This window comes from Heterocephalus glaber, unplaced genomic scaffold (assembly GCF_053883595.1).
Source record: "Heterocephalus glaber isolate CG9 unplaced genomic scaffold, H.glaber_assembly_v1.0 deba00001613, whole genome shotgun sequence".
Lineage (NCBI taxonomy): Eukaryota > Metazoa > Chordata > Mammalia > Rodentia > Bathyergidae > Heterocephalus > Heterocephalus glaber.
In genome coordinates, this window is record NW_028258384.1 from 15,067,721 (window position 1) to 15,081,449 (window position 13,729).

Below are 13,729 nucleotides of genomic sequence, written 5' to 3' on the forward strand. Positions count from 1 at the left end.
AAATACAGAGATTGAATAAAATTTTACTTTCAGTGTATGAAGTGCTGTATATTTTTAATTGTGCAATATGTCAGAAATACAAAAATACAAGATATGTTACCTACTTATAAAGTACAAAGATTTAACCATAACAATTTACCATATTTATTCTAGATTTATTAAGAAAATATACAAATTAATGTTATGCTGCAAATTAAAGTGTATAAAATTATGACATCCAATTTCTTTATCTATAAAAAAATTCTAGCTAAAAGTTAAACACATCCTTCTCAAATGGACATAACTAAACCCCTTTAAAATTTCATGGATTCAAATATGAAAGTGTAAACTCTTTTGTTTGGAATTGATTTTAAACAATGTATCATCCAAGGCATATTTATATAATATATTATATATATTTATGAGGTATATGATATATACAGATAGATATAGATACAGATCTATCTATCTATATCTATGAAAAGATATAGATATAGTAGATATATAAATATATATATCTTTAGATGGAGCTCTGGGACTTCTAAGTAATACTTGCTGTTTAGGGTACACAAATCAGACACTATGTACTATCCTCAAATGTCACAAAACATGAAATTAGTACAAACTTCTAATCCAGTGTGAAAATTTTATATAGAGTACTGGCCTATTTTTTTGATATGATTGCTTTGGGCCTTAGTTTAAGTTAATAATATACTACTTGCCATTGCTTACTATGATCAATAAATGTATTCCACTTGAATTTATTGTCAACATTTTATTTACATTTTATCTGCAATCTCACTTCCCTATTCACTTAAATACCTAATTTTATATATGTAATACATATTCTTGCAATCTACTGTTCATAGGCTTGTTACCTCCAGAAAAAGCCTTGAAAAAATGCAGTATTTGTGTGGACATATATGTTTTCTTTTATATAAATGATATTGTGTTTTGATTTTTATTCTTGCTGATTTTTAGTCATTTCCTTTTTGTATTCTAGATACTAAGGATTTATTAATGTTGAATATTGCAATTACCTTCCTCCAGTCAGCCAGCCATCCCCTAATTGTTACGGCATTTTTGCAGAATACAGACATTTAATTTAGCCCAGTCAAATCTTGGTGCCTTTAGAATTTTGTTAGTAATATCTTCATTTCCTTTTCTTCTACAGCAGATGTTTTTCAATCTATAGTGCATATTCTTTTGAATGCTAAAGAAACTGATTTGGGGTTTTTCTTTTTTTCACAGCAGGATCAAAATTTCTTCACAGACCATCTGTGAGTTATGGATCCACAAACATGTGACACATATCTTTATCATCCTAGAGACTTCACACTCTTTCAAAGGTCTACTAGATAATTTATCAAACTAATGTCCTCTTCCATAAATATTCTATGACCCATACAAAAGACACGAGCCTCATGAAGGGCACTTTTACAATTTTCAGTCACATCAGTCCTTTCCAGTTATACCATGTCGCTAAATTAAAAACCATCTCCCTTGATGTGATTCTGAGTAACTTTACAGAACTTTGCTCTTGATTTTGCTCTTTTATTTTACAAAGCTCACTCGCTACATGCTTTCCTATAACTCAGAGTCTCATCCACTAAGATACAAATGGAATTGTCCCATGCACTCATAACTGACCAAATTTTCATCTCCAAATCTCAAATAATCTTCATTCCCTTTAAAATGACCAGTAAAACAAAGAAAATAGACATTGTATCCTAGGCTCTTTCAACATGAAAATGTATGGTTTAATATATTACAATTATCATAAAATTGTTTCATTTGCATTCCAGAAAATTAAGAAGAGTAGCTCCTGAAATTATATACTACTAGTTGTTTGGCATTAACAGTCACTTATTGGTTTTGATTCAAAAGCAGGAATAAAATAGAGATGTACTCATAGACAAATTTGAGAGCTCCCTTGGACAACCCTTTTAGGAAATAAATACATGAGTACCATCAAAGGGACTTTATTTTTGTTGGACAATTTTATTTAGATATATCACTTTTATTTCATATTATTTTAAATGATAAAAGCTATCATTATCTAAAACCAACTTCCCTATAAATGATATTTGTTTTTCTCAAAAGATACAATTTACTTAGAAGGGACTTACTATTTTAAAATTCCAGTAGTCATCAAATTTCTCATTGCTAAAATACTAATCATTTTTGGATACAGTCTAAATCAAACATGTAAATCTTTGTCCCCATCCTGGTGTCTATTACCCTTTTTAGATGACCATACAAGAAAAATATTCTTACAAATTAGTACGCATCTGCTAATATGGACAATTTTAACTTTAACACAACTTCATCACATTTAAAGAACCTTTTCATGATTTTGGACATATTTTTCTATGGGACTTTTCTTTAACATTTAATCACATAACATCCATTAAATTCATTAATATTTCTCCAGCTTTGGGGGCCTGAGAATTCTTCACTTTATTACAGAAACGTAAGCTTTATAGAGAAGTCTCAAATAATTCACATCAACTAACCATCCTAAAATGACTATAGAAATAAAAATATACAGATTCTCTTAAAAATGCCCTGCTGTGGTTAAATTAATCACAGTGTCCACCAAGGGCTTTCATTCAAATTGTATACAAATGTTTATGCATTTTAGACAAAGCAAATTCACTATAATTTTTTCTGTCCTTATACACATTTTTCATATAGCAAGGCTTCCAGCAAAGAAAAGGAATAAAAAAATTCAAGAAGGAAGTCTTTTAAGTCAAAAGCCATTTTTAGACCCACACTGCATATTCATGAGCATGGTGAGCAAATCTGGTCATTGGTTATATGTCTATGTATTATTGAATATACATATACATACACATACATATATATATCACTACCATATATATACAATATATAGTCTATATAAATATATAATTTTATCTATTATTTATTAATTTATTATTACTCAATATGTCTCTTAATTTATTATTTATTAATGTATCACTTAATAATTTACATTATTTAATAATCTATTAGTAATTATTAATTTACTGATTTATTAATATATATTCTTTTGATATTCTAATTTATTAATATGTTACTTATGTATTGATATATATTGATGCTATTTATATTAATATATATTATATACACTATATATTACTACCATATGTATGGTATATATACAGTGTATATATAATATATATAACATATACAGAACTTGCTCAAACATCATTTATGCAGCAAGTACATATACCTGCCCCATAATATATATTCTTAATATCACAATTATCAATTCTGTTCTATCAGGCACTTTTAGGTCTATATCACATGCTCCATATGAAATTCACTATGCCTGACAATTGATGATCACTTCCCTCCCATCAATAACATCAGTCTATTTGCTAAGCTTTTGTATCTTTCTGAATCAACACTAGGATAGCATAAAGCCTTTAAAATAGTCACAAAGGTTTTCTTATAATTTCTAAAACTCTCACAAGTGTCGATATTCATACTGTAAATAAAATCCCATGGAGAATTCATGATAATTTTAATTGTGCTTATTATTTGAAATTGAAATATTAGAGTGATTTCCCTATGTTGTTCTATGCTCTTCTTTACAGAGATTCACCATGTAAATAAAATTAAACTTTGAAAGAACCACAAAAAATATATTACTCTTTTCTATATTCTTATTTTCCTTCATAATGCAATTTTTATTTCTCATAAATGATAATTGTCTTACACATTGTACATGTTTATTGGCCCATTAATCTGGTTTTCAGTCTGTATATATGATAATTAACTTTATAAGGTCTTATAAGATAAATAAATGAATCTGATACTGGAAAAAAAAAGAGTGGAAGGAGGGTGGTAAACAACGGAATTGGAATATGTTATGTACATGTTCCTATTCCCTACATATAATCATTTTGTACTACAAACATGTAGGAATAAAAGTAAAAAATAAAATATTTTAAAAATTAAACTGAAATTTTCAATACATAAAATTTCCACTGCTTTTCAAAATTACATACTACCCCACCATTGATGTCTTTTCTAATATTTTAAAACAATTACAAGTGTCTGTGCCAATCAGATAACTTAACATGAGTCTCCAGAATTTTGCAACAACTTTTTAACAGGATTTCATTAACCTTATAATCCGTAAACCACATCCACAGTAGAATAAGTTTGATTTATAAAATTGTACTTTTAATATAAGGTAAATGTATATCAGTTACAATCTCAAAGAACTTGGCTAAACAGTCAAAGATTTACATTTATGACATGAAAAGGAGCCCAGTGATGGAAAGTTCAGGAGTGTTACTGAGAAACACTAATACCAACAGGGAACTAGGATCTATCCAACTTTCAATTTTGTTGATTTTAGAGTGTGCAGTCAAGTTCAAGGGTATTAAATGGTCACATAAGACCTGCTGCCTTCAAAACTGGTTAGTCATAAGAGCAAATGATGAAATGATGAAGAAACTCTTCATAGTATATTACCTTTTTTTAAAGAATGGATTGCCTCCTTAGGGATTTTTGCTTATACAGGTATCTCATTGGATAGAATTGTGTAAACAGTAACAGTATCTCCCAGAGAGGCTGAGAAATTAGATATTTCTATTTGAATACTTTGACGTTTGAAATAAATATGACATTGTGTTAGGAAGGAAAAGAGTAGAGGATTTTGAATAGGCAACCAACATTTTGAAGACTACAAAATAACACTGAAATGATATAATAAAGGTGCAGAAAAATAGGTTTAGTATTTATAATATTTTTGACATATCTTCCCTTCATACAAATATGTTAGTCACATATCAAGGATTTCACAGATATGCAAATAATTGTGGATTTCAAAGGACTTAAAGTTGCTTCATATTCTTATTGCATATCCTTTGGAATGTAGAAAATTGTTGATATTGACAAATTCATTTCTCTCATTACAGAAATTACCGTGGAAAATGCTTTGTTTCTTATTTGCCTCCTACATGATAGGAAATAAATAACTTCAAAATTCTCTGCATTGAATTCTCAAACTTCAAAATTTTTCCAATTCTTTTCACATTTCCTTGTATATTTTGGATATAACTATTGAACATATATTTTATATCCTATGCCAGCATCAGATATATTAGAATTTTAAATGACCACTGTTATGGTTTGTGTTTAGATGTCCCCCCAAAGCCTCATGCCAATGAGGTGAGTCTTTCTTTTTTAGAGATAGTTGAATCTGGAATGTATGATGCTGGGGTTTAGGGCTTGTAATTACTAAACCATTACATGTGAGTGATTAGTTTGGCACCACCCTAATCCCGGTAGTTTGAATAAGATAAAGGGGTCAGAAAGATGTTGTTAAACTCTCTTGTTACCTTTGTTGCCTTATGTGCACCATGTTGTTTCTCCTCTGCAATGCCTATTTGCCATCCCTGCCCTGAAACCAGCTAATTATGGACTGAAACCTCTATGAACAGTAAGCTAAATAAACCCTTTTCTCTTTGGGTGCCAAGTATTTTGTCTCAGCTGTGAGAGAAAAGTAACTAATATAATCATTATGCACTTCAATGAGTTAATATTTACAAGACTATTCATTTCAACTTATGAAGGCTTTCCTATGAGTTGTGAACAAAAATGTATTACTTTATCATACCGGTAACGTACAAGAGCCTCTAGGATTTTTCAAGTTCAAGACATTTCAAATCCATATGGCATGTCCACTTTGAATTATGAAATAGCCTTATAACTGATGGACTACTCTTAATAGAAATAAAACATTATTGGCTAGCCACTGTAGACACTATCCATGCAAAAATAACATGATAATATGTCTCTTAATCTTACTGAATCTACAGTTTTTCTAAAGACATTTTTCTACATCTAAGGTAAAAATATCTACATGAAATTATTTCTATTTAAGCCAAAACACAAAGATTTTAATAGGTTTTATTTTGTATCTCCCATAACTGCAGGTTCATCTTACAGTGTTCTTCTGCTATCTACATTCAATATGTTCCATGATCTCCTGACACCATAGGTCATACCAAACCATACATATGCCATTTTTTTCTATGTACACATACCTATAATAAAGCAACAATAATAAATTTGGCGCAGAAAGTGATTAGCAACGTATTAAATAAAGCAGAAAAATCATAAGAATTTACTGTGAAAAAATTATTACTCTTGTGCTTAGGAGTCATTATTAAAATAAAAGTTGATTGAAAATAAGTACTATGATGTCATGATATTTGATCTGATAACTTAGAAAAATATGTGACTAATGGATGTGTAATTTATGGAGGAATTATATGCTGAGAAAAATGGATGATGATCCCAGGTGTAATGAAGCAAGACATTAAAAGGTTTCTTCATGCTCTTCAGAGTGGTATAAAATATGAAATTTATAAATTTATTGTTTCTGGGATTGTCCAGTAATATTTTTGGACTGCAGGTGAATGTGGGTAATTGGTACAATGGAAAGCAAACCAATGAATAAAAAGAGCTATACAGTAGTATAGTTAAATATTATGCTCCTCAAAATCAGTTGGAGTCTTTTGCATTATTATAGACTTTTGTCTTACTTTAGATTCTCTTGTGTCTTGCCAAAAGAATATCCAGTAAATTTAACCCCTACAACTTGCAGACACATAATACTCTTAAATAGGACTTTTAGGAGTTTGTCTTATGGTTAGGACGTATATTGAATGGAAGACATTTTTGTTCCTAGCGTAACATATTAAAATGAGATGAATTGAAAATTACATTACAGAGCTAATGGAGAAAAATTAATAAATTAAGTCCAGATGAATTGAATCTAGAGAAAAATAAGCCCTTCCTAAGTGAGCAGAGAGCTGTAGCAGCTTCTACAGATCATGCAGATAACTAGAAAGGATACGGTCAAACTTGCCATGCATACAAAGTCTAAACAAGGATTTTAAAAATCAAACAGACTTGGACAACAGTGACCAAAATCACAACTATAATGTAAAATCTTTTCTATATCAAGTAAGTCTTGTGATTAGAATTTACAACTTCAATTGTTTTTTCAGAGTCTCTTTATATTTTGGCTGATACTAGTTACAAGTTCTTTAAAATATTTTGGGATCCCAGATGGCATAGGGGAAAAATTCAGTACAAGTTTTAATTCATGAAAAAGAGAAATATACAGTTGGATAAATTTTGGTATATACATATGTCATATGAATGTCATATTGCTTTTATTTGACATAGTGTTGACATATATATATATGTGCATATAGTTATGCCACACTTCACTGAGTTAATGTCTTTGTTTTACTCAGCTCTAAGTAGAATCTTTTGGGTCAAGAATGGAATTGAGGGTTGGAATTATCTGAAAGCTTGCTCACTCAGTTATGTAGCTGATTTGTGATACTGGTTGAGATCCACACCTATATGAACACTTCTATTTTATGTGACATGGGCTCCTTCACCATTGGTGAGTGATTAAGGGTGATCATCACGCAGGCATAAATCACAAAATTTTGTGGTAGTCTTACAGTAGTAGTCTTACAATGCTAAACCAATCAATGGGCTGATCCAATTATCATACTTAATCCACATTCACACACCTTAGATCCAGCCACCTCCAGAAAGCCCCACCTATAAGCACCTGAGGTTTGGGAGAACATCCAAAAACAAGCCTTAAAAGAAATCTACCAAATTTTTACTGGATTTATATAAGCAGAAAAAATTTATGGCAAATAAATAAAAATCAACCTCAAATCAAAGCAACAGAGATTAATGGACCCTTAAACAATTTCCAGACTTGAACTAGCTTGCATACCTAGATATGAAGAAGAGGAAGAGGATGAAGCTTTAATGAAGAGGAAGGTGTGTTCCATTGAGGAAGGACCCGGATGCACTATAAAAAAATGTACTGTCAGTCTTTCTTCCAGCAATCTCCAAAGACACCTAAGTCCTTTTACTAAGGTAATGGTACATTGAGCAAAAAATGTATTACATTCCAGCACTATACTTGCACATACTGAAATTGAAACAAATTTCAGGAATGACAAAATGACAAACTTTCAACCGATGTCTGCTAAATATTCAAGGACGGCAAAGAGTTTAGAATTAATCTGCATAAATAATTTGTTTCTTAGTAAAATTTTAAAAAATGTCTTCCAGAAAAAGATGACATGTTTCTATTCAGCACAGATTTCCTGTTATACATAGGGAAAATAATGCTAAACATAGAGTTAGGAAAGCTGAGTGTGTGAACTTCACATTAACAACTTAATTCTAAACATGTCAATTCATCTTTCTGGATCTCTGATTCTTTATAAAATTGAAAAACATAAAGCATTTCTTTTTGTAACTTATACAGGGTACAAAAAAGAGAAACAAAAATAATAATGCATTTAAAAGTATATACTTGTAAACTTACTAAGTATTATACAATGCCTACATATAATAAACATTATGCCTGCATTATATGAAACCAATATTAATAATTCTACTTGAGACTAATTATTTTCATTCTAATTGAATTTGTTTATTTTTTTTTAGGAGGGCTGGGGATTTAGCTCATGGTTCTGTAACCTGCCTCGCAAGTGAAAGGTCCCAAGTTCAATCCCTGGTACCAAAAAACCCACAAAAACAAACAAACAAAAAAACTCCTACTATTTTTTTTTTTTAGGAAAAATCCTATCTCCTTGTAGAAGCATTATGCTTGTAGGATAAATGTTTTGTTTATTTTCATTTTCACAGCTCTGGAGGAGTTCAGAAGTCTAAAATTAGGTTTTCTGCAGATCTGGTGCCTGGGAAGGGCTCTCTACCAGGTTGCAGTCTGTCAACTTCTTGTATCCTCACACAGTTGAATTAGATTTAAAAAGCTTTTCGTGGTCTGTTTATAAAGGTAATGATCTCATTCATGACTACTTAAACACATGACCTAATCCTCTCTGAAATGTCCCAATTATTAATACCATCACATTAGGTGATAGTATTTTAACTTATGAATTAGGGTGGACATTGTCAGTTCATAATAACATGACAAATAATAGAGGTACATATTGTTGATATTTAAGCCATCTCAAATTCAGAGAAAATAAGATACATTGTGCTTACCTCATAGATTTTAAAGCCTACTGAAATTTAAATATTTTTTCTCTTTTTGTCTTCTTGTATTTCTATTTCATTAGTTTGTTTTGCTGATTATTGTTGACTGTCAGTTCCACATCAGTTTTTCTATACTCTGCTCTATTTTGCTGTGGCTGGAATTTTGTTAATAGGAAGCATTAGGAGAAGATTAAAATTTGGGAAGAAAATTTTAAAATATGGTTCATTCTGCCTTTTAAAATGTGGAGGCAAGCACATATTGACACTTGCATAGCATCAAGGGTAGGTGAATCTGATACTCCAGAAGCCTAAGTGAAAACCATGTATTACTTTAGTGGTTACAGCTCTGCAAAAGGTAATCATTTCTCAATTGATCCAGAACAGCAAGAACAGGTCTCATGGACTCCAGTGCAGGGTTGTTAGCATTTTCTCATTATTCATTCTTCGTTTTTTATATGCTAGGCCCTCTGCTCATTCTATCATCCCCTTTTATTCTTCCATCACTTAAAGTGCCTTGGAAACAAAATCTATTTGCAGTAAAATTAGTGCTTTGTATTTTCTTGATTAAAGTTTGACTGAAAGATTCATATAAACTTGTGCTTATTTGAAGATACAAATAGACTATTTTATGTGTGTACAGATAATCAAAGAGTATAAATAACACAAATATGATGTGCAACATTTAAAATCTATCCCAGAAATTTTACATAGTTTCATGTAAGTTTTTTTCATCATAAGGCAAAAGAACGTCTAGCAATCCAGTTTTTCAGAAAATTTATAATTTTCTGATAAAAATGAACATTCCTCTTGCTTTTTAAACTTCCCATATCTCACAAGAAAATTTTGGTGAGCAAGTACTTTGCATTTACCCTAAAATAAATTATCAAGGTAATATAAAATATAAATTAATTTTTCCCTCTATTCATTAACAGTATTTCATTAACTCAGATTTCATTAACAGAAATCAATATTATTACAGGTTTAAAAAATTAGAAAAACACAAGTCTTAATCAGAATATAAAGCTCTGTAACACTTTCCAAAGAATTTACTTTATCCAAGGATGTCCATATTCATCAGATAAGGAATATTATATGCAATTCAATGTTATTCCTTCACTCTAAAAATTAAACTAATTGTGTAGGGTTTGGCAAATTTAAAGGACAATGCAGAAAATTTTGATATTTCAAAATAGAAACTGAAAAGACTTATTGTTGATAAGGAACTGTATGGTAGATAAGACATACTTTTTAGTGCATTGCTTAGCAGACAGTAAAAGTTTTGATATTGAAGTTTCTCTTCACCAAAAAAAAAAAAAGAAGAAAGAAAAAAAGAAATTGTGATCTTTTACTAGATCTGGGAGTTGTTACTGATAGCACTAATATCAAAATAGGAAATTTGAAGACCAAACAATGACAGAATATGTGTTCTTGAAGTACATGGGTCATTTACAAAATCATCCAAAAGTATTAATGAAGTCTTAAAAATTTGCAAGTATCACACAAACTATGTTGACTGACAACATGCAATTAAAATAAAACAATTAATTAAAATATGAATAAAATCCACTTATATTTTCAAACTATAAGACACTGCTAAAGAATTCATTAATCAAAGAAAAAATCATAATCAAAGATTTAAACAGAACCAAATAACAATGAGAAAAATAATTATCAGTCTTGTGGTTGTGGAGTTATGGAGTAAGGAGAGTTGTAGATTCTCACCCAAACCAAAAAATATTTAACTTTTTAAAATTTTAAATATTTTACAACATTATAAGTTTATGTCTAAGATGTTTATTTATTTATTTATTTATTTTTGGTACCGGGGATCGAACTCGGCCTTTGCGCTTGTGCAGCAGGGGGCGAAACCACTGAGCTAAATCCCGGGCCCTAAGATGTTTATTCTTAAGACCCACCACAAATGGAAAATTATTCATTCAAAAATGTCTGAAAGGTCAAGAATCTGTGGTATTTCAGTCATGACAATCTCTTAAACATTTTCTTGAATTAAAGAAGATTTTCACTGGGGAATGTTACTCTTGGCATGTATGGTCTTGAAGACACAACTCTTTTTCACCTCAAGACCCAGTCTGGCATTATAATCTTAATCTGGGAGAGGCAAGCCAGTGGTGTTTTGTTTATCATTTTCTTCACCCCCATGTTGCAGGCCTATTCCAGGAATGAGTGGTTGAGAGTCTGGTATACCTGGGGCTCTTTTCCTTCACTTAGGACCCATTTATAGCACAGTAGCTGTATTCCAGGTGTAGCAAGCCAGGAATACTGATTCCAAAATACTCTAGCCCCATCTCATCCTGCAAAATTCTATCTGAGAAAGGAAAGCAAAACTATTATCATCCCCACCACCACCAGTGCCAGCTCCACAAGAGGTAAGTATATAATTTGTAGCAGACTTTGTAGAATCCCATGCATAATTTTATTGCTAGAATAATGAACAACTTGATGAGAAACTAAGAGGACACTCATGGCTCCACAAAACAATTAAAAATAAAGAGCAACACAATTTGAAGCTTAATAGCCAAAAATTAATGAAAAAGGTAGACAAAAATAGTAATCATGGGATTGCAGTCAACCCTGGATTTATGAAATTCTGCTACAATTTAAATTGCACCCAATCAAGAACAATCCCATCAGATATGCAGACTTTAAAATATGTCTCAAATTTCATTTAAACAAATTAACACAAGGAAGAAAGAAGTCTCAATGACACAAGGAGATTAAAAATAACTTATCATTCAGTTAGTTTTTGGTGAAACCACTGTTATCCAGCATTTAGCCGTAGTAAAGCAGGCTTAAAAATTAATAATAGACCTAGGCATATCAATCTGGAAGATTTCATGCATGTAAATTCCATATCCTTTTTCCTCTTCTTTATTAGTTTATGTTCATGATATATAATAAGTACATTCATTGTCAGACTTGGTAAATATACATATTTCATATTGATTTTACTTCTCCTTTTAAAAGCCAGCAGAAAGTCAACGTCCAAAACACTAGTCACGAATTAAACAAGAGGCCGGAACCATAACGTCACTTAAATCTGATAACATCCCTGAAAACATATTACCCTAAGAGCAAGTAAAGCTAACTTCTTAAACTGGTTTAGGAACACTTTTGACCAATATGTGCTCCATGATTGGGCCTTAGGTAGTCAGACAAAAACATAAGACAAAGAAAAAAATTTGAGTAGGTATATCAGAGTTTCCCACTTCAATAGAAATAGATATCTCAGAATGCATTCATTCAAGGCACTAACAAATAAACAAATGACCAAACAAGGATAAATGTGAATACTTCATATGAATTGTATATAAAATCAGTGTCTGCAGTTGGTATAAAAATTATTTTAAAATTCCACTTTCCTTCTATAAGAACTACTGCAATTCAACAAAAAATCAAATTAACTGATTTTTTCAGCAAAAGATCTATGTAGACATTTGTCCAATGACAATACACAAATAGCCAACACAGCTATGCAAAAATGGCTGCAACACTGATTATCAGATAAATGTAAATAAAAGTTAAAATATTATATCACCTAACAACTTTTAGGATGGCTGTTATTTAAAAGACAAGATATAACAGTATTTTGTGGATGTGAAGAAAGGTAATCCTTTTACAATATTGATAGGTATATGAATTAGAACTGACTTTATGGAAAGCATTATGGAGGCCCTGCAACAATTAAAAATAAACTACTATATGATCTCATTACTCTACTTATGGTTTTATACCAATAAGTGTCAGTGTCATGAAGTGGTACTTTTACTTACTACGTGTTCGTAGCAACAGAATTTATGATTGCCAACATGCAGAAACAACCCAGATGCCCATAAAGGGGTGAGTGGACAAACAAAAGGTATTTACTAGACTACCTATTTATCTATCCACGTGAATATCCACAAATGGAATTTTATTAAGCTTTATAAAGGAAAGAAATCACATAATGCGTTACAACATGAAAGACTCTTGGGGACATTAATCTACATGGAATAAGCCAGTCACAAATACAAAAATATTGTGTGATTCAAGTTAAATTAAGTATCAAAATATTCAAATTAATAGAAACAAAGAGTAGAATTGGGGTTGCCAGCACATGGGATGTGGAAAATGGGATGTCATTATTTCATGGTTATAGAATTTCACAATGACAAGATGAAAAATTTTGAGATATGTTTCATAGAAAAGTGAATGTATTCAACATTGCTGAACTGTATATACATAAAAAGTTAAGGTGATAAGTTTTATGTGTTTTTATTATAATTAAAATCATTAGGGTGATGAGATGATCAAATTATTTAAAGCATGTCTTTCAAAAAATTTTAAAAACTTCCTAAAGAAAAAGGTGTAATACATTCAATAGAACAAAAGTAGACAATAGGAAATAACTTTGAAAAAGCCTAGATAGTTAATTGAACAAAGGCATCAAGGAAGCTTTTGTAAATAGTTTAAGAGTATGAAAAGAAATGATTCTTAAATACATTGGATCCTTGAATTATGACTGGCCTGACATATGAACAACTTGGGTTATGACTGGAATTTTAGTTTTAACTTACAAACCAATTCTTGTATTATGACTTGAAACTGGCCTCTTGTACTTCCAGATGGACTTAGATACAGATTTCACCTTTAAAGAGTTCTGGAAGGAACATTACCACATCCTTTC